We start from the raw sequence: 23,537 nt of genomic DNA on the forward strand, positions 1-23,537 counted from the left end.
AATTTCTTATAATATTAAAAAGATATAATTTAAAGAACTTTCCTTTTATCATAAAAGAAAATCCTCTTAAATATAAATATTAAAAGGAAAATTCGTTTACGATGAATAGAAAGGATTCGTTTAAAATTAAATAGATTGTCCTCTCAGTGTATATACATTTTTTCTATAAGAAATTCATTCATAACTTCAAAAAATTCATTATCACTATCATCACTAGAACTTTCTAAAAGTTCAAAAGCTAAAGTCAAAGTTTCTGCTTCAATTTCCATTTTAAAATTCAAAATATGACATGCGCAGTAAGATATTTTAAAAATTATTGCTGTCGCTCCGTCGAAAAAGATGGAGCAAAATTTCTTGCTCTAGATTGACTCCGGGGTGGATTTATGTTACAAACCGAATACGTTTTTTGCCCTGTCGTGGAGCAGGATTTGTATCTCGAATACGCAAAATGCTCTGTGACGTAGCGGAGCGTCTTACACGAACACGTGTTCTGCCTGCTCTCGGAGCGGTGTTGTCAAGTCGAATACGCTACACGATTTGCTCCGGGGCAGAGTTGCCAACCCGAACACATGGTTCTGAGTTGGAGCACTCTTGGAGCAGTTTAGTACGGAAGCCTGTACGGCTCACGAGCGTCTCGGACGCAAGTGGCGGTGTTTCGTACCACAAGTGGCACGAAGTCCGTCCAACTTGTGGCAAGTTCGTTAGTTCGTGCCACTTGTTGGACAGGCTCCGTGCCACTTGTGGAAAGTGGATTTTTTGAAGGGTCATTCACAAATATGACAATTCCGTTGAATCCTGTTACTATCTATTTTGTCAGTGCTTTTCATTTCAATTTCATGTGAAGAAGAAGAAATGAATTTTATAAGATATTAGTAATATTAGCATATTAGTAAATGTCATCGAACAAACTTTTTATAGTTCACACATAAATACTCCTTCCAAACGTAAATATACATATTAATAAACTACGGATTCCACTAAGAATTAAGCGGAAGTTTTTTCTTAGTTTTTTTAATTTTTCTTAGTTTAGAATAAAAATAAGATTTTTTGGTTATGTTGTCATTTTTTAATTTAAAATACATGAAGAGGATTTTATTTTTTAAAATTAAAAGTACATTTTTATGAATATTTAAGAGTAATAAAGATGTCAATATCATTTGTTTACACTGAAATGTAATCTTTTACATATATTTTCAATTAAAAAATAACAAATTCATTTTTATTCAAAAACATTAAACGGACTTGCCCGGATGAAATTATACTTGAAATGAAAAGCACTGACGAAATAGACGGCAACAGAATCCAACGGAATTGTCATTTTTGTGAATGACCCTTCAAAAAATCCACTTTCCACAAGTGGCACGGAGTCTGTCCAACAAGTGGCACGAACTAACGAACTTGCCACAAGTTGGACGGACTTCGTGCCACTTGTGGTACGAAACACCGCCACTTGCGTCCGAGACGCTCGTGAGCCGTACAAGCTTCCGTAGTTTAGTACGGAAGCCTGTACGGCTCACGAGCGTCTCGGACGCAAGTGGCGGTGTTTCGTACCACAAGTGGCACGAAGTCCGTCCAACTTGTGGCAAGTTCTTTAGTTCGTGCCACTTGTGGAAAGTGGATTTTTTGAAGGGTCATTCACAAATATGACAATTCCGTTGGATTCTGTTGCCGTCTATTTCGTCAGTGCTTTTCATTTCAAGTATAATTTCATCCGGGCAAGTCCGTTTAATGTTTTTGAATAAAAATGAATTTGTTATTTTTTAATTGAAAATATATGTAAAAGATTACATTTCAGTGTAAACAAATGATATTGACATCTTTATTACTCTTAAATATTCATAAAAATGTACTTTTAATTTTAAAAAATAAAATCCTCTTCATGTATTTTAAATTAAAAAATGACAACATAACCAAAAAATCTTATTTTTATTCTAAACTAAGAAAAATTAAAAAAACTAAGAAAAAACTTCCGCTTAATTCTTAGTGGAATCCGTAGTTTATTAATATGTATATTTACGTTTGGAAGGAGTATTTATGTGTGAACTATAAAAAGTTTGTTCGATGACATTTACTAATATGCTAATATTACTAATATCTTATAAAATTCATTTCTTCTTCTTCACATGAAATTGAAATGAAAAGCACTGACAAAATAGATAGTAACAGGATTCAACGGAATTGTCATATTTGTGAATGACCCTTCAAAAAATCCACTTTCCACAAGTGGCACGGAGCCTGTCCAACAAGTGGCACGAACTAACGAACTTGCCACAAGTTGGACGGACTTCGTGCCACTTGTGGTACGAAACACCGCCACTTGCGTCCGAGACGCTCGTGAGCCGTACAGGCTTCCGTAGTTTAGAGCACATAACCGAATGTGCTATAAATTTTTTGCTGCACTCACTCTTATCATGTTACCATGGTAACTACAGCAGGCAGGCAGCCGAGAGGTCTGAATGCGCCTTAAAATGTTTTGTGGTTTTGTGGTGGCGCGTAGAAGCTTCCGTAGTACGGAAGCTTCTACACGCCACCACAAAACCAAGTTTATGCTCGATTCATTTTAGCCTCGAAAAGTAAAGAAGCGTGTGTGATTTTGCTGTTTCCATGTTTTTGACGTGAAAAACCGCGAGGTGGTTCGAATGTTCGGTCGTTCCCACGTTCGCAGATTCGAAAATTTGTCCAAAATCGTGTAACATTGTCTTTTTAGTTATATTTATAGATAATAGTAAATACGTTGATATTTCAATTCTTAAATTTTATGTAAGATTTTATGATGTCCGCAATTAAATAAAGTTTTTGCTTTTATTTTGAGTAGAAAATATCGTTATTTTGAGGTGGATTGGTGTTTTTCTTTGTTATCTATGTAATAATAAATATAAATAAATAATCGATTTATTTTAATATAACCCTGTTTAAAAAAAGTATTGGATTTGATAGAGTTTTTATCAAACATGAAGTGAAATTCCAATCCAAATTTATCAAATATTGAAATTCCAATCATTTTCAATAGCAAGTGTAACATTTAATCATTCTCTTTCAAATATTTGGATAAAATTTCTATCAAAATGAATATAACTTGGAACTTTAATACTACATTATCAAAAGATTCGGATTAAAATTTTATCAAATTTTATCCAAATGAAAATGTAATAACTTTTTATCGACTTTATGTATTAAAGAACTATCATATCCTATCCGTAAAAAATATAATACTCTACTATCAAAAAATTTACATTAATGTTCTATAATAGTCTATCTGCTGGAGAATTCAATAATTTTCTATCAAAAGGATTTTATTAAGAATCAATCAAAATCTATCATTCTGAAATTCTTATACTTTCTAATCATTAGTTTCTTATAAATATTCTTTACAATCCTATCTGCTGGAAAATTCAATAATTTTCTATCAAAAGGTTTTTAATAAGAATCAATCAAAATCTATCATTCCGAAATTCTTATACTTTTAAATCATTAGTTTCTCATAAATATTCTTTAAAATTCTATCCGATGGATAGAAACTTAAAGAATTGATCTACAATATTGCAGATTAAAAAAAGAATTCAAATGCATATAAATAATTTCTATTAAAAATTAGTACATATATCAAATTGAAGGGTTAGATGCTATAATGCGATACGCGTTATTTAATTAATATGGCGCATATTCCCTTATAGCATCCAGCCCCTCAATTGAATGGAAAAAAGTATTCATTTTGATAGAATTTCTATCCAAAATATTGATAGAATCTTAAACAATATACACTATAAATTCCAGATTCAAAAATCTGATTGAAAAGTCCCTAGTGAAAAAAAACACGTATTATTATACGTATTATTATACGTATAATAAGACATACGAATTTGAAACAAGAATTATACGTATAAATATACGTATAATTATACGTGTCTATAATTTTTAATATTTATGAATATATAAATATGGAATATATTTTTGTTTATTAATATATACCTAAATATTATAAAATATTGACAAGTATAATAATACGTATAAATATACGTATAATTATACGTATAATTACACGTATAATAGTACGTATAATAGTACGTATAATTTTACGTATATTTATGCGTATTATTATACGTATATTTATACGTATTATTATACTTGTCAATATTTTATAATATTTAGGAATATATTAATAAACAAAAATATATTCCATATTTATATATTCCTAAATATTAAAAATTATAGACACGTATAATTATACGTATATTTATACGTATAATTCTTGTTTCAAATTCGTATGTCTTATTATACGTATAATAATACGTATAATTATACGTATAATAATACGTATAATAATACGTTTTTTTTCACTGGGGGTATTAAAATTTTTGTCCATTAAATTCTGTTAACAATAAGCATTCATTTTGATAGTCTTTCTATCCAAAATAATTGATAGAATCTTAATACAATATACAGAAACTTGCGGATTTAAAAATCGGATTGAAAAGAATTAAAACTTTGTTCCCTCAAATTCTATCAAAAACAAGTATTCGTTTTGATAGACTTTCTATCCAAAATCTTTGATAATATCTTATATAATATAAACAAAATTGCGGATTTAAAAAACGTATTGAAAAGTATTAAAAAGTTTTTCTATCAAAAAGAAGTATTCGTTTTGATAGACTTTCTATCCAAAATCTTTGATAATATCTTATATAATATACACAAAATTGCGGATTTAAAAAACGGATTGAAAAGTATTAAAAAGTTTTTCTATCAAATTCTATCAAAAAGAAGTATTGATAGTATCTTATACAATATACACAAAATTGCGGATTCAAAAAACGGATTGAAAAGTATTAAAATTTTTTTCTATCAAATTCTATCAAATTTTTTAAGCAGGGAAGGTTATGTAGTATGTATGCACGTGAGATTTTACATAATAATTGTCCTTCCTTTTCACATGTTTATCTTATATTATTTACAATAATATATGATGCTTAGAGAGAAGCAATTATTTAATAGGATGTTAATAATCCTGTGTAATTTCGTGCGGGCTTTTTTTATTTCTATGTAAAGTCATCCCGCCAAGAAATTGCTTTTTGATAGCTTTAGAATTTGATAAGCATGATAAACAACGCTTCCAAATAAACAAAGTTTTATGAAGAGGGATTGTTATATTATAAGTGGGGTGTAAGGATTAATTGTTAATAAATTTTTTTTATTGATATCGTTTATTGGTCGTTTGTTAGTGATTCTTAGTTTAGTTTTAACGTTCGTTAGTAAAAATTAAGTTAATAACAATTATTTTCAGTTCAGCACAGGTATATGTTATCGAAGGCAGAATTTAATGCAAGTTAAAAATATTTTATGCATCACTCTGAAATTATTTTATCTCGAGAAAGAAATTTATTAGCAAATACCAAATTTTTATCGATTGATTTAAAAAATGTTTAATTAATAGACCTTTTCATGCTGGTCGTTCTGTCCTTATCTAGCGCATACAATGACGCATGAGTTGGAAGAGGACAGAATGATCAGCATGAAAAGGTCTATTACAAGTGGGGTGCCAACTTCACGGCATATACTCGGGATCGGGAAGGTGTACAAGCGCCTTTATACTATACCGCGCAAACTTTTAAAATGGAGGTCGCCTGTACCGATCGTTCATTGGATGAGTTTTTTACCTACGCGTGGCGGGACCTGTTAGTTAGATCATGGCTTTTTCTCTCTTCTCCACTCTAGTCTTCTGTAAATCTTCACAGCTGTTAGTAACGTCAAACGTCAGTTAAAATCAGCTGACGGATAGTTTCTGTTGTGAATTCTTAGCAGGTAGAATTAGATAAATTATTTTATTATACTTTTATTTATTTTTTAACTGATAGCTGCTTTTTTACATTGAATGTAAATGTTATTTCACTTAAACTTTCAAAATCCATCTAATGTTTTAAGATTATAGTATGTATATGAAGTTTCAACATTTTTGCCTTATATATCAACCATTAATATCAGGTATTTAAACATGACAAAGTGAATAGTTTTTGTTTTATATGAATCATATACAAACTAATGAATTTGGTCGGAGATATACGTCATTACGTTCTACTATATTTATAATAGTATCTGCTTAATATTGTAGTATTTACCTACATTTCACTTTATTTCGAATTCTTCTTTATCTTTTTTTACAATTTTTTACTTTAAATATTCGCAATGTCTTATGGTTATATGGAGGTTCATTTTTCTTTTTGATCAATATATTTTGAAACATTTTTAAGTGGAATTTTACGACAACATTAACTTAAAATTATATATAAATGTGCGTTTTAATTTACAACCGAAATTTACTTGGATTTTAGTTTTTGAAGAAATACTATTCTGAAACAATATTTATTTAAATGTATTTTGACAGAATAAAATCTGTTTTTGTGAAATTCTTAACAAATGTCATAATAGTTAATATGTTGCACTTGATACTATTTTTAAATCAAAGTATACACTGCTTTTGTATGTATACACAGTTTCGTAATAGTAAATTAACTGTTTTTGGATCTTGTGAAATTTTAAGTATTACGTTGTAACAACACTTTGAGGATGTTCTTGGGTTGCTGCTCTTAAAAAATAATTTCTTTTTCCAAACTTTGAAAAAATTTTCCTTTATGTATGCTGTAAATGTTGTACAAAATTCAGAACGCCTTGCACTGCTAGAACATGACATACATATCGAGAAAATTCAAGGTCACTCAAAAAAATGTTTTTCACATTGAATATTTTTATCAGAATAGCTTCGAATTTCCTACGCCTGACTGCTATTCTAAATTTTCTTTTCTGACAGGTCGATTTGAAAACTGATCGACTTTGAAACACCATTTCATATAAAAAAAATTGTAGAAAGTCTTCTTTATGTTTTAATGAGTCGCCCCTACCCATTATAATTAATTATAAATATTGATATATAAGATGTTACACTTAATAAATGCACTCTCGAAATACATAAAAAAAATTTATTTATTTTAGTGACTGTATTTAGATATGAAAATGGTAGTTGAAAAACGGTTCAAAAACATTGGTGTGCACTGTCAAACGGTTTTAGATTCAGTATTTTCATAGCTGTAGAGCATATCAAGGACTTTTTTTAATTTCGATTTTAAATATTTTTTTGCCCAAAACGATTGAGGGGCTGATAGCAAAAGTGGGATAAAAATATTGCGAGAAAAAATGGGTTCAAGTATTTTAATTAATTAAGGGAAGAATGCCGATTGTGGGCACCCCTACTTATTTTTTTACAGCAAGAAGATATTGCTGATCTGAATACGGTCAAACTTGTAAGTTGACAGTACACTATTTTTGTATTAATACAACATACATAGTTATATTCTTATAATTTTTTAGGGCTGTATAAATTTACCAAATGGAAATATATGGATATTTTAAATTAAGGGATGTTTTAAGGGTATTTTTAAACTAAGATAAATTACTTTAAAAAAAAATTACTTTAATTCATGCATCTTTACAATTCGTCATAATATACTAGAAACTTGTGTCCTGATTAGTTAAACATGAAAAATGGTTCTTTTTACGTAAATTACAGATAATTTATTTAAAAAATTGTTATTAAAAAATATCTAATCGTGATAGAGAAAAACGAGCAACGGATTCGGATTCAGCAACTAAAAATGCTTTAAGAATGTATAGTCCGGTTCACTGAGCCAAAAAAAAATTTTGTGGTCCTGTGATATTGACATGTGGAATTAACATAAGATAATGTGAGAGAAAATTTAGAGGAAATCATATAGGAATTCACACGATTTTTTAAATGGAAGTACACTGGAACCTCCAACCATTGCAGCGCGCGAGTCTTATGTGCAATGGATGAAGGTTACCCTTGACGTCAAGGTTATGTCAAAGAGTGGAAACACTCAGGGCCGTACATATTATATGCTTATGTATTGGATATGTATTCGAATAAAAATTGAGATTAATTTAATTCTTTATAAAGTAGCCCACACAGCACATAAAATTTCCTGAATTTGTCCTGAATATTTCATTGATAGATTCGAAATATTTCAATGAAAGGTCTATGAAATTTTGATGCAAGCAATGAAATGTCCGCCTATAAGAAATATTCCAGTTCAGATTGTACGAAAAATTTCAGCGAAATGTTCAGGAAATGTGAGGATGAAAAATTACTGACATATTATTTTTTGCAACACTGACCTCTAAAGTTAAATTTTACACACCGAAAATTGTGTGTAAAGAAGCTCTTTTTAAAACGGTGTGTAAAATTTTTAAGTGAAATACCGTGGATGTCCCAGTTACCGTCCACCTAAGACCTAGTTTCCGTCCAGTTTAATTTTCAAAATAACATTTATAAAAAAATTATTTTCTTTTATTTGTTTACTTAAACTAATAAGTCGATTGCGTGCCAAAAGGAATAAATTATTGTTAAAAAATAATTTAAATTACTATACGAGATATTTGTAAAATGGACGGAAACTGGGACATGGACGGTAACTGGTACATCCACGGTATTTTGGAAAGATTATTCATTAAAATTCTAGAAATATCGAAAGGAAATATTTCTAAATTGCTAAGGGGCCGTCCATATACCACGTGGACAATTTTTTATAGATTTTTGACCCGCCCGCCCCCCATTGTGGACACATAAATGCATTGAATCGTGGACATTTTCAAACTTTTTTAAACCCCCCCTCCCCCCCTAAAGTGTCCACGTGGTATATGGACAGCCCCTAAAAATACATATTTAGGCAATATCATCCGGATATATTTGTGAAAAATAAAAAAAATGAATTACAGAAATAAATTGCGGTAGTGATTGTGAAAATATGTGACAAAATTTGTGTATTTAGTTAAATAGTGAGAATTCCCGAGGCGAAATTTAAGCCCTAATTTACAAGGAGTAAAGTAGAGTTAAACAGACCCTCTTTAGCTTCCTCAACTAGTCGCAAATTTCCCTTTCTTCCACGTTTGGATTTAAAGTAGGGTCTAAAAATTGATTAAAATATTGAAAATTTTGAAATTGCTCTAATTCTATTAATTTTTTGAAAACGCTTCAAAATATGTTAATTCCAGTTTTTAAAGGGTAATTAAAGAAATATTGTGTGAAGAAAAAATTCATTTTGCTTTAATCAAAATAATTAAAAGAGTTTTTTTTTTGCATTTTTTTGTACTTTTTTAATCGAACTAGACCCTCTTTAGCTTCCTCAAACAGTCGCAAATTTACCTTTCTTCCACGTTTGGATTCAAAGGAGGGCCTACGGGAGTCTACAAGATCGTAAAGAGGGCCTATTTAGGTTCTAAGGGAAGCTAAAGAGGATTCAAATTTCGCCTCGGGTTTATTTATTATAAAGAAATTGTTACACGTAAAATGCAACAAGCGAAACATGATTAATATATATGAACAGTAAGTATAAAAATAGAATACTTAAAATAAATAAGATCCGCTCAGGTACGCAAGAATATACTATAAAAGTCAATTTGTTACAAATTTTACTTGACTGGACTTTCAATATTCGTAACTTTTTAATTGAATTCTTAATTTACTGCATAATTATTATTGAACAAAAAATTTGTTTCGCAGAATAGTCGTTTGATAACATTTTTATTTTTCAGAGTATTCAAATGTTTAAAATTTAATTTGTCTAAAATTGCAAATGACAAAAGGTACATATGAACCGATCGCCGGAAAGACGGCATACGTCGATTTAAGACATTTTGAGATATGTTAAATTTAAGATTCATTTGTAAGTTATAATTTAAGGCATTATTATCGAAATTTGTTTTTCTTTTACAAAGGTTTACTATCGGTCAACTAAGTCACATATTTTCACAATCACTACCGCAATTTATTTCTGTAATTCATTTTTTTTATTTTTCACAAATATATCCGGATGATATTGCCTAAATATGTATTTTTAACAATTTAGAAATATTTCCTTTCGATATTTCTAGAATTTTAATGAATAATCTTTTCAAAATATTTCACTTAAAAATTTGTAACATATTTCATTTTTTTATTTTGCAAATATTAAAATAGTTATTTATGATACAAGTGCGTAAAGTGAGTGATTATACGAGTGTGACGTTTGCAGCACGAGGAGAAGCCGAGTGATGCAAATCACACGAGTATAATCAGATTTACGTACGTGTATCATACATTTTTTGCAACACCCACCTCTAAAGTTAAGTACCTATTATGAAGAATTCCAACTCTCTATTAGAATAATTTCGATTGTATAGAATTAAAAAAATCAATCGAAGATCAGGAAAAAAATCATTAAGCAGGAGTGTATAAATTTAATAGTAAAGTTCGTTTTTTAATTTTGTGGTTTTGTATGGTCTAAAATAATCCTTATATTATGTGAGAGAAATTTCGGTGCGTAAAGTAAATTTCAGTGTGTAAAGTAATATTTCAGTGCGTAAAGTAAATTTCAATGCGTAAAGTGAATCACTTTACACACCGTTTGAAAAAGAGCTTTTTTACACACACTTTTCAATGTGTAAAATTTAACTTTAGAGGTTAGTGTTGCAAAAAATAATATGTCAGTAATTTTTCATCCTCACATTTCCTGAACATTTCGCTGAAATTTTTCGTACAATCGGAACTGCAATATTTCTTATAGGCGGACATTTCATTGCTTGCATCAAAATTTCATGGACCTTTCATTGAAATATTTCGAATCTTTCAATGAAATTATCAGGACAAATTCAGGAAATTTTTTGTGCTGCGTGGGAGAAAAATATAATTACGTACATTTAAATTATAATAATGCAGTTTATAATATCGATAGCGCCGATCAATTGTTTAAATTAGAAAAAAAGAAACTGGGTCTAAAAGAACACGTAACAGTGACGTTATTGCTTTTTCTTGACTGAAGCCATTATTTCCCCTTTGACTCTTCTTGCCGCTGCACACCAAGTTTTGGTAAACAACTGCAATGGTCAGAGATGCAATGGTTGGAGGTTCCAGAGTATATGTCGTAGGCCATTCTCATGATCTTCTGGGAAAATCAAAATGTCCGCATCATGGAAATATTCCATAGTGACATTCAGGGTATATTCCAGTGAAATTGAAGGAATATTCCTCGGTGACATTCATGGAATATTCCAGTGACATTAAGGAGATATTCAGGTGATATTGTGGAAATATTCCAGTGATATTGAGGGAATATTCCACGGTTACATTGAATTTTTTTTTAAAATGTGTTTTTAATCTTCCTGCTTATTCAAATAACAATTTATAACATATTTCTATTATTTCAACACTTAAAAAAAAAATTCAATATAACCGTGGAATATTCCCTCAATATCACTGGAATATTCCTTTAATATTACCCTCAATGTTACTGGAATATACCCTGAATGTCACTGTGGAATATTCCCATGATGCGGACATTTTGATATTCCACGGTGATATTCAAGGGATATACCGTGCTGCTTGGGAAAACATTAGGCCAGTAGACGAAAAATTTCTGGATCTCTAGTAGCCTGACTAATTTTAGGCCATTAGAATCGACAGTATAATAATTGTAATGAAAGTTTTTGTGTTCAAAAGTCTAAGTCTATTTCATTATAATTACAAACACATTTTATTTGAACATCGAATAGTAAAAAATTTAAGTATTAAAATATTATTTATTGGGACAAGAAGAACTAGAATGGCACCGTGAGTTGCACAAAACATTGGCTTTAAAATAAGCACATCTTTTTGTCTGGCATTGTTTTTCGTTAATTTTGCAGCTGCACTTTTTGTACCCTTGGCTTCCACTTTTAGACTGAAAAGATGCAGCTTCTCGTAAAGATAACTCTACACCCACAGGCACGTCATTAATTAATAAAATCGAAGTTTCTACTTTTTTAATGTCAGTCCTGGGAAACCATCCTTTTATAAAACCGTGTTTTGTACCAATTTGATAAATATCATCCTTAGAGTCAGTTATAACGCCAAAAATGTTGCGAAAATCTAACGGTCCACGATCAACAGCTGGTACAGCTAAAGTTATTGAATCTCCAATGTCTAGTTTTGGAAATTTGGTTTCGGTAAATGTGACCATCTTTTCTGCTGTAACTTTTTGACGTTTGTAACAGTCATTTCGTACTCTCCTGGAGAATTGTAATCACGCTTTCCTCATGCACCTTATTCCACAAAGACCTATTGTGTTGATTCTAATGGCCTAAAAACGGTCAGGCTAATAGAGATCCAGAAATTTTTCGTCTACCGGCCTGATGTTTTTAGGCTAGTAGACATTAATAGAAAATAATAATTGCATTCTTTCTACTGGCCGGCCAGTAGCTAGTGGCCTAGGCCACTAGCTAATGGCCTGAAATCTCTACTGGCCTACGACATATATATGATATACATATTACTCTTATGTTATTTCCTATATTAAATCCTGTTTCACTTTTCTATGCGAATTTATATGGGATCCTATAAAAATTCCTATAAAATTCAAGGATTTTATATAGTTTTTTCTGGGAAATTTTATCGGCTCCTATATAGGATCCAACATAGGGATTTTCAATAGGGATGCGCATCGATATAATCGCAAATATTAAAATATTAAAATCAAATTTTTACCATAATCATATTTTATATTTTTATATATTTAAAGACGAGTAAAAATTCCTAAAGTGGATCACCCAAATTAAAGATGTACTGTATTTGTTTGGAAATATAGAAAATTAAAACATTATTATGAGTTGAAAAACTGACTCAAAGGATTTTTTAAAAAAATTCATTTTCTTAAAGTTATAAACAAATGATGTTTTTTGTAGTCTTAAGTTAAAAAATGAATATCTTGAGAACTAAGTGAACGGATCTTTATAAAAATTGGTATACTTACACAGAAAATGATACAGATTTAGTTAAAAAATTTTGATTTTCAATAATTGTTTATTTAAAAAATAAACCATGTTCTCGTTGTCGTAGAAAGTTGATCCAAAGTTTATTGGAAAGAGAATTTCATAAAGATCAAAAAAATTAAATTAGAACACTGAAAAAAAAATAGTATTGAATCAAGAAAATTTTACTTGCTTCAAGTAAACCGTGGAATTGAATAGGGACAAGTCAATTACGGCATTGGTTCAAGTAAACGATTGTCTTGAGATAGTATATTTGGGACGAGAGCATATATTCTTGATCCAAGAAAATATGGAATTCGAGCAATATATTAATCAACTTGTAACAAATGTAAAATACATTAAAGGAAGAAAATATTTTCTTGTTCTGAGAATATATGTAGTCAAATCAATTGTTTCATTTGATTCATTCAAATCTTTGCAATATTGGATCAAGTAAGACAAGATTTAAATCAAAATATTATTTATATTGTGAGGAGACCATATGTTCTTGGTCCAAGAAAATATGGAATTCGTCTAAGAAGTTTATTGACTTCTAAGAAATGTAAAATATATTAAGTCAAGATCATATATATATTAACTCAAGAAAATATTTTCTTGACTTGAGAAAACTTATGGAGTTGAACCAAAAAAATATTTTTCCAATACAAGTAAATATTTACTTGAATTTACCCCCCCCCCCTCCTACACTCCTTCCTTATCCCACCATGTCTAATTCTTAAGTCAAACATTTTTATTTATTATTAACATTCATATTTTTTATTATTTATTTAAATAATGTTTATTTTACATACACATTTATATTTAATTAATACTTAATACAACTGAAACAAGTATACCTTGCATGAAAATTTTTCACGGTCCGAGGAACTGAACCCGAGTTGCGCGCACCAAAGGCAGTAACGAAGACCACTATGCCATCCTGACTCAATTGATGGTTTTCAAAAACTCCTATTTAAGTTTCACATCCATTTGGAGAGAAATATTTTCTTGGATCAAGAATACGGGATTTGTATTAATTAAAAAATTAATTCAAAGCAAATGCATGAAACTATTTGATTCAAGAAATGAAAATTCTTCAGACAATATTTTATTATTTTGCTTAATATGTAACCTAATATTCTTGATTGAATACTTTTTGGTACTTCGGGAAAATAAAATATTGGGTTGCGATAATAACATATTTACTTCTGCCAAATACTAAATTCTTAATTCAAGAACTATGCGTTAATCAAGTTAATTAATTAAATAAAAAATATTTTCAAGGAAACAAAAAAATGATTTCCTTCAAGATTATATCACTATTTCAACTGAAAAAATAAATTATTTCAATTAAGGGAATATAATATTTATTCAAGAAATTCAATGTTTTTGAAACATGATAATATAGAAATATTTAGTTATATTAATATTCTGATTTTCTTGTCTCAAGACTATGAGTGTTGGATTAAGTAAAAACTGTTTTTAAAGTGAACAAAAAAGTGATTTGATTCAAGAAACTAAACGACTCCACGTACTTTACTTAACATAAGAACATATAATATTCTTGTCTCAATACTTTTTGGGACTTCGTGCAAGTAAAATATTTTTTTTTGAAAGAATAACATTATTTGCTTGTATGGAACTCACATTTTCTTATGTCAAGTACATTGCCCAATGCTAATAACTACTTGGCACAAGAAAATAAATTTCTTCCATTAAGATGATATTGGCTTGATTCAAGTAAAGTATCTCAAGTAAATGCATTTACTTGATTCAATGAACTTTTTTTTTCAGTGAATAAAATAAACAATTCAAATTTTTCTTTTTTTTGCAGCCAGAAAATGTAATCAGATTAGGGGTTCGGATGACAGAGTGCATTTTAAAAATAAAATATTAGAAGTTTTGTGGTTCAGTAAACAAAGGTTTAGAAAGAAGGAAAAAAAATGAACAAAATTTCGGAAGAGAATCAGAGTATATATAAGTACTGTAATCTGGAAGACGAAGATCTTTTTCATATTTTAACCTCTTGCCCAGCTTGCAAACCTTTGTTCGAGAATTTTGTTTCCGATTTTTCTAACAATCTTTCTCCATCTGAGAATTGGCTAAATCTTCTGAAAACCGTGTTATAATTAAGCGTTTCATGAGAAGTCTCATCTTTGTACTCGACGACCGTTTGTGTGTGTCTGAATAACAGAAATTTGTATTTTATTTTTCTTTTTTTTGCGTGGCTCCCTTGTAGACATTGTTCGTGTCACAGCCAAGTGTAAAAAATAAATTCTTAAATATAAGCATAAAAAAAAGCATGAGACTAGCATTTCTATATCATGCATGCACTTTCATGACATGCGAGAGTAATGCGTCTCATATAAGGACGCATCTGTCTGTACGGTTGACTGCACTAGAGCGGAAAAAAGTTCACAAATGTGAGTGATATGCGACTCATATCGCTCCCATTTTTATAGTGTCACTTTAAGACTGGACATAAAATTGTTTGAAGGTTAAAAGTCTTCGTTTGTTACTATTTAGAAAGAACACACTTCAAAATAATGACGTCGTAAACGAAATAGGAAATCATGTGAGAAACGACGTCGTTTTTACGTCATGTTTCCATTTTTTAAAGTTTTTATTTGAATATTTATGTATTACCTAATCATAATGTGTGTGTGTATGTGTGTGGATCGTTTTTGTGAACACGATATCTTTATCAGGTTTTAATGGATTTGGGTAAAATTTGGTAGGCTTATTTATGACATTAATCTCTCAAAAATGACGAGAAGATTTTTAAAAATACTCCCCAAAAGAAATCGTCTTTTTTCAAAATTTTTTTTTGAAATGTAAAAATTTTTAAATAGAAAAATTTAAGGTAATATATGATATAATCCTCTTCTTTACGTCAAGACGAATCGATTAGTATATATAAAGTATAGAAATGATTGCAATTTAAAAAATTAGTGAAAGTTAAAAAATAAAAAATTCACATTTTAGCTAAAAAATGTTGTTTATTAAAATTCAATTTTATATATGAAATAATTTTCTTCCCTGCATTGAAACGAATCGATTGGTATATATAAAGTACAGATTTGATTTAAATTTTAAGAATTAATAAAAATTGAAAAATCAAAAATTTATATTTTAGCTAAAAAATTTTGTGTTTTTTTAAATTCAAGTTTATACATAAAATAATTGAATTCCTTGTACTGAAACGAATCGATTCGTATATATAAAGTATTTGTTAAATCCAAAATGAATTAAAATTTTTTTAATTTTTCAAAAAATTTAATTAATTTAAATCAGTTTTTAACTCGAAATATTTTAAATCAATCAATTGAATTAGAGAAATTCATAGCTTCCTCCACGAGGAAGCAAATTTTTTGCTTCACACAATAAGGAAGCAAAATGTTTATGAAATAAACATTAAGGACCCCCTCCCACCCCTCCTTGTTTAATAATTATAATCACGATCTATGCTGTCAGTTAATAAAATTTTCATTTTAAATTATCGCTTAATAAATTATAAGTAATATTTCAAGAACAATTGTAAATAATTGCTACATATTATTAACAAAATTTAAAACCGTAAATGAATTTTAGAGAATTTTAAATAATAAAAGTTATTACCAGTTGAATTTTTGAAGAATTGGATTAAAATGATTGAAATAATTAATTTAGTCGAAATTTGAAATTACTGGGATCAGGTTAAAAGTTTGCACAAACTGTAGTCCTATTAGATATTAAAAAGTACGTAAAAAAGCTCTAAAATTTATATATTGCAAACATTTTTTCGTTTTGTTCTATAGGAACATATTTTTTTTAAATATGCCATGCGAGACAAAAAGTCCAAACTTTGACTCCCTCTAGTTTTTACATTTGTTCAAAGAAAGTAATAATATTTGGTATTTGTAATTGTATCTAATAGAACTACAGTTTGTGAAAACTTTTAACCTGATCCCAGACATTTCAAATTTCGACCGCGGTCACTTCACATGGAGTGCCACATATATGAGGCATTTCACGTGTAATATCCTAAGTTAAAAAATCGATTTCTCGAAAAAAATTGAAACTTGGTGAAATTGTTGTCATATCTGATAGTAAAATATCCCCAAAAAAATTTTTGACTTTTTTGAAAATTTGTGAGAGATAGAGGGGGGGTCAATTTTATCAGTTTTCCCTGACACAGCCTACTACTTGAATTCTTGCTGTCCATAAATGCAATAAAAAAAATTTTGGCAGATATGTTTTTCGAAGGTTTAAAGTACACCTTATAGGCATAGAAATGATATGATATATGGACCCGGCGTAGCTGCTTGCAGGTCATTTTTTATTTAATCATTGTTAATTACGACCAAACTGTTAAGAGAACTTTAAACGCGTCTTTCTCAAAACTACATTTGAAAAATCGGTGGCCACTCTAACTTCCACAAATTTTAATCGATTCTCTTAGAATTTTTTTTGTTTGTGATGTAATTATCTCGCGAAATACGTACGGATTTTTTGAAATATTAATATTTAAATTTTCTAGACAACTTTAAGTTAAGAAAATTTAGGCAAAAATAAGCACTTATTCCTTCAAATCGATGCCATTTTGCGAAAATTGCATTTTTTTAAAAATGGATACCTCACGGTGGTCAGAAAAAGATTTTAAATGCAGTGAAAATGTAGAGAAAATCTGTTTACATAGGCTTATTGCATACATAAAAACAAAACAAAATCACTTTTTTTACCTCTTTATCTGATCATTTACGGATTTTACAGCACTTTAAAAATTCTATATTTCAAAGAATGTGAAAATTGACGCTATGTCACAGTGTTTTGATATATCTGTTAAACTTTACATTGAATTCATTCAAAAGATAATTTAAGTGACTTGTAAAACAGGAAGATACCATACGCATGATATATATATATATATATATATGGGTGATTCTCCGCGTAGCGCACGATTTGGTGTCTGAAACTTTAAAAATATTTTTTTGTAGAAATGATAAATATCAATACATATTTTTGAAGATAAAGTGTCAAGAAATAAATATCCATGGTGGGCCGGAAAAATTTTTTAATATTTTTAAACAAATTAAAAAAAAATTCTTTGCTTTTTAAATTCTATAAAATAGTTGAAATTTGATTTAAAATGTTTATGGAAATTTTTTGGGTAATTCACAAAAATATATATAGCGCGAATGACAATTAAAAATTTTTATTTCTGTAATTTACGGAAATTTTCGAGGTAATTTATGCAAATTTATGCGGTAATTTATAGAAATTTTGTCTAAAATTCATAAAAATATATAAAGCATGAATCACAATTAAAAATTTTAATTTTAGTAATTTACGGAATTTTACGCGGTAATTTATGGAAATTTTCGCGGTAATTTACAAAAACATGTATAACGCAAACGACAATTAAAAATTTTATTTCGGTAATTTATGAAAAATTTCGTAGTAATTTACAAAAATATATATAGCGCAAACGACAATTAAAAATTTTATTTTGTTAATTTATGGAAATTTATGCGGTAATTTATGGAAATTTATACGGTAATTTATAGAAATTTATTTGGTAAGTTATAGTAAACTTACCCGAGCTATGATAGTTTATAATAAATATTTTGAATTTCGTTTGTTTCATTGTGTAGTAAACTTGGACTAGTGACGGTCGAAATTTTGTGGCGGGTGGAGACGCTGGGGTCGGTCGAACCGGTGGAACTAATGTGAATAATTTTTTTTTTTTTTTTTTTGAGAAAATTATCATTTATTTTTAATCGGTTTCATATGTTTCACATATATATCGGCATATCTCTAGAACTTTTAAACTTTGAGATATTAGAAAAATTAATTTTTTTTCAGGGCACATTCGTGAAACAAATTTTATTGTCTTCAGTATTGATCAAATACTATAAAAAAATTTGCGTAACTCATTTTTACACATTGTTAGGCATCACAGTGGGCCTTATTGCAAAAAACCTGCCCAAAATCTCTACATGTGTTTAAAACTGACTGGAATTTGTAACTCGCGGATTTTTTTGGTCGCTGATTACAAATGCGACGTTAGTTTTTCAAAATTCAAAATGGCGGATCCAAAATGGCGGACGACTTTTAAAAAAATTGATCGAATTTGTCTGAAATTTGTTACTCGGGGGTTTTTTGGGTCGCTACCACCTTTAAAATGATTTAATGCTACAGTTTCGAAAATTTTATGGCCTATTGCTTATTAAGTCATAAGTAAATGTAGTTTATAACAATTTTTGAATTTTTAAAATTTTTTTAAAAAATTTTGTTTGCAATTTTGGATCCACCATTTTGAATTTTGAAAAATTAAGTTCAGATTCGTAATCAGCGACCCCATAAACCCCCGAGTAACAAATTTTAGGCCAATGGGATCAATTTTGTAAAAAGTCATCCGCCATATTGAATCCGCCATTATGAATTTTGTAAAACTAAGTTCAGATTCGTAGTCAGCGACGCAAAAAACCCCCGAGTAACGAATTTCAGGCCAATTGGATCAATTTTTTTAAAAGTCATCCGCCATATTGGATCCGCCATTTTGAATTTTGAAAAACAAAGTTCAGATTCATAATCAGCGACCCCAAAAACCCCCAAGTAACAAATTTGAGGCCAATGGGATCACTTTTTTAAAAAGTCGTCCGACATATTGGATTCGCCATTTTGAATTTTGGAAAATTTAAAATTCAGATTAGTAGTCGCAGCGACCCCAAAAACCTTCGAGTGAGAAATATCAGCCAGATTTAAACACATCTATTAGTTAATACTTACTTTTCTTCACAAACTATGCGTCGGACAGTTTAGGTTTATATTCATTATTAATTATACAGTTTTAATGAAGTGTGCAAAGGTTAACTATTTTTCTGTATACTTTTATAATGCATGAGAAGAGATTACAATGAGTTGGGAGCATTTAGAAGCAAAATTCAACATGTGCTTTTCAAATATGTGGTATTTTGATTTGAGTTACGTTTTAAAATTTAATGTTTGAAGTCATTGCATTCTTTGTGTAAAGGAGGCACACATTCCTGTATGGGTTCAAATTACTTCTTATTAGGTAGATAATATAATCCCGTTGTGCCGTTACTCAAAAACCTTCGTTAAAAAAGTTATATCAGTTTAACTGCTAACTTGTAGAAATTTTGAAAAAGTTGTCTCGCAAGTTTGAAGCTACATAGTTTTTATTCAATTTGAGGCACATCATTGTTTCATGGATTTTTTAGTTCTTTACACTCCCACCTACTTCTATTGCACGCCACAAGACACACAATGTTTCGTTAAAAAAGTTACAGTCTATAAACTAAAAAAAAACAGTCAATATCACACACTAGAAACTTTCGATTTCACCACTTTAACTTACGTTCGTCATTTCCTACATAATTAAAAAAATTATATAACGCATGATACATTTAAAAAGCCCTATAATTGGTCAAATTATGGTATTGAAAAATTATTTAAAAAATTCTTAAGGTATCATAATGAGCGATAACATAAAGTTTAAAAGTTCAAGAGATATGCCCATATATAGACTAAAATAATATAACTACACTTTATTTAACCTTTATTATTTAATTATATTCTATTTTTTTAAATAATATTGAAGGGTCGGTGGATGCCGGTGGAGACGATTTTGTGATGCCTTGTACAAATTTGAATCTTAAAATGTGTAAAAAAAGAATAAATCAATTAGAAAATTGATTATTTTCTTCATGGATCAACTTAAGGAATATAACTTTTGTTGTTACTGAAGTAGAACTATATTAACATTTGACTTTTATTTAAATAATTCAATGTTTAATAATAAAACGCAGAGAATAACATACACAAGTGCAGTCAATAAATAGCAAGAAAAAAAAGAAAATAATTTTTTTTTTGATCTAACGTTTTTTTTATTCAATTCCACTACAATATACAATACTAAAATTTGAACAGTAATTGTATTTATTAGTGCACATTGCTAAAAATATTAACTTTTTTGTTTAAACATCCTGTGGGGACAGGTGAAATTTTGACGTTTTCAGCCTTAAAAACCACTTTTCACGAAAAATTATAATGTTAAATACAAAATTAACTATTGGTTTTTGTTTGTAATCACAGAAATTACCTTTTTACATTGGAATCGAAATATTATGTGAACATTATTTGTGATTTTTCTTTCACAACATGAAAAAAAGCAAGTTGTGCGCTACGCTGAGAATCACCCATGTATGGGTTAAAATTCCTGTAGCGAACTAAGTGAAAAAAAAGTTGATCGAATCGGGCTGTAACTTGCACATAGTTCAGCCCTAGGGGTGAGTAATTTAACCACGAAGTATTGTTCAGTTTTTTCAAAAACTGTCGGAGGGGGTTGAATTTTTTTTGAAAAATTTAAACAGTGAATTTTTGAAGACTTGTAACTTTTAAACAGAAAGAAAAAGAAAAATTTGTCCCATATGTTTTCCAAAGGTTTTTTCCTGCTCTTTTAAATGGTGCAAAACTTTTTTTAAAAAATTCAAATTTTGACCCTTTTTTGAAAATTAAACATTTTTTCGAGTTTTTTCTTAAGTTCGGTCCTTTTTATTTTTTTATATTCTCATCATAATGAGAAAGTATTACATTTTCCCGATTTTGACCATCCTCTAATTCATGTAAATCTCCACGTTTCAAGCCTTTCTGATGCCAAAAAAATAAGTTTTATAAAAATGTCTGTCTGTATGTACGTATGTATGTATGTATGTCTGTCTGTAGACAAAAAAGTTTGCTCGACGATAACTCGAACAAATTTTAATGAATCGACTTCAAATTTCGTATACACTTTAAGTGTACCAAAATCTCGCCTGAGTTCGTTGGCCAGATGATTTCGTCAAAAATCAACAAAATCATTCAAATTTTGAGTTTTTAAAAATTCCTAAAATTCGCATTTTTCAAAAAAAAATTTTTTTAATTTTTTTTCGAAAAATACGAGTAAAAATAAACACTTTTTTCCTCTGATTATTTTTATAGCGATTAAAACAAAAAAGTTATACCTCTTTTTTTAAAAAAAGGACAAAAAAAGACAAAAACTGATGAAACAAGGAGGGGGTCCTTTATGTTTATTTCATAAACATTATGCTTCCTCATTGTTTGAAGCAAAAAATTCGCTTCCTCGTGAAGGAAGCAATGAATTTGTCCAATTCAATTGATTGATTTAAAAAATTTCGAGTTAAAAATGTTTTAAATTAATTAAATTTTTTGAAAAATAAAGAAAATTTTAATTAATTTTGAGTGTAACATAAACTTTATATATACGAATCGATTCGTTTTAATGCAGGGAATAAAATTATTTCATATATAAACATGAATTTAAATAAACACATCATTTTTTAGCTAAAATGAGAATTTTTGATTTTTTAACTTTCATTAATTCTTTAAATTTCAATCAAATCTATACTTTATATATATCAATCGATTCATCTTGACATAAAGAAGACGATTATATTATATATTACCTTAAACTTTTCGATTTAAAAATTTTTTCAATTAAAAAAAAATTTTTGGAAAAAAGACGATAAAATTTTTTTTTTGGGGTATTTTTAAAAATCCTCTCGTCATTTTTGAGAGATTAATGTGTTAAATAAGCCTACCAAATTTTATCCAAATCCATTAAAACCTGTTAAAGATATCGTGTTCACAAAAACGATCCACACACACATACACACACACACACACACATACACACACACATACATACATCCGGACAATTGATCAGGATCTCATATAACATGTTTCTATATAGAGGAAAATTTGTTTTCACCATTTTTAAAAAGTTTATAAACGAAAGGACTACATAGCTTCCTCCACGAGGAAGCAAAATGGGTAAAATGAAGGGCAAAATTACTTTATTTTGAGAAAATATGAGCAACTATGTATTATCTCTGTTTAAACCACCTTAAATTAACACAAATTACAGTAACTTACTCATAAAATTATAAATTTTTTTTTTTTAATTTTTAATTAAAAATTTATTTTTACATTGTTATCATAATGAGAAGGTATTACATTTGGGCGATTTTGAGCATTCTCTAATTCCAGTGAATCTCGACGTTTTGAGACTTTCTGATGCCGAAAAAATTGGTCTTAAAAAAATGTTTGTCTGTATGTATGTCTGAAGGTATGTATGTATGTCTGTGGACTCATTTTGTCCCCACGATAACTTGAACATATCTTAACGAATCGCTTTGATATTTGGTACACGCTTTCAACATGTAAAAATGAAGCCTGAGTTCGTTGGACAGACTAATCCGCCCAAAAATTCAAAAATTATTCAAATTTTAAATTTTTAAAAAATTCAATTCTTCTTGAAAATTTTAAATTTTTAAAAAATTCAATTCTTCTTGAAAATTTTAAATTTTTAAAAAATTCAATTCTTCTTGAAAATTTTAAATTTTTTAAAAATTCAATTCTTCTTGAAATTTTTTTTTTAATTTTCTCTTAAAATACTCCCAAAAGTAAACTTTTTTTTCTTTATACTTTTCGATACAGATTAAAACAAAAAAGTTAAAAAAGTTATGTTCTATTACGTTTAAGGTAACAAAAATTTAAAATTTTTTTCGATGTGTTATTTTACTCATTAATTTTTTGCGGCACAGTTTTAACCTATTTTGCCACCTTTTCTTTTAGCAACTTTCCTCTCTATAGATTTAAAGTTTTTGAAGCAGTATTCATAAAACATTTTTTCCACTATAACGAAA

The 23,537-nt window shown here is 28.9% G+C and overlaps 1 protein-coding gene across 2 annotated transcripts in view; it reads left to right on the forward strand.

The window, feature by feature from the left end:
* The first annotated feature begins 5,654 nt into the window (after nt 1-5,654).
* Nucleotides 5,655-23,537, forward strand: part of LOC127282168 (tumor protein p53-inducible nuclear protein 2) — a 381,620-nt gene continuing 363,737 nt past the window's right edge. For both annotated transcript variants that reach the window (XR_007843156.1, XM_051306283.1), the window contains exon 1: nt 5,655-5,799. The gene's annotated coding sequence lies outside the window, so the exon portion shown is untranslated. The remainder of the gene's footprint in view (nt 5,800-23,537) is intronic.

This window comes from Leptopilina boulardi, unplaced genomic scaffold (assembly GCF_019393585.1).
Source record: "Leptopilina boulardi isolate dan_hultmark-lab unplaced genomic scaffold, ZJU_Lbou_2.1 LbouV2_285, whole genome shotgun sequence".
Classification (NCBI taxonomy): domain Eukaryota; kingdom Metazoa; phylum Arthropoda; class Insecta; order Hymenoptera; family Figitidae; genus Leptopilina; species Leptopilina boulardi.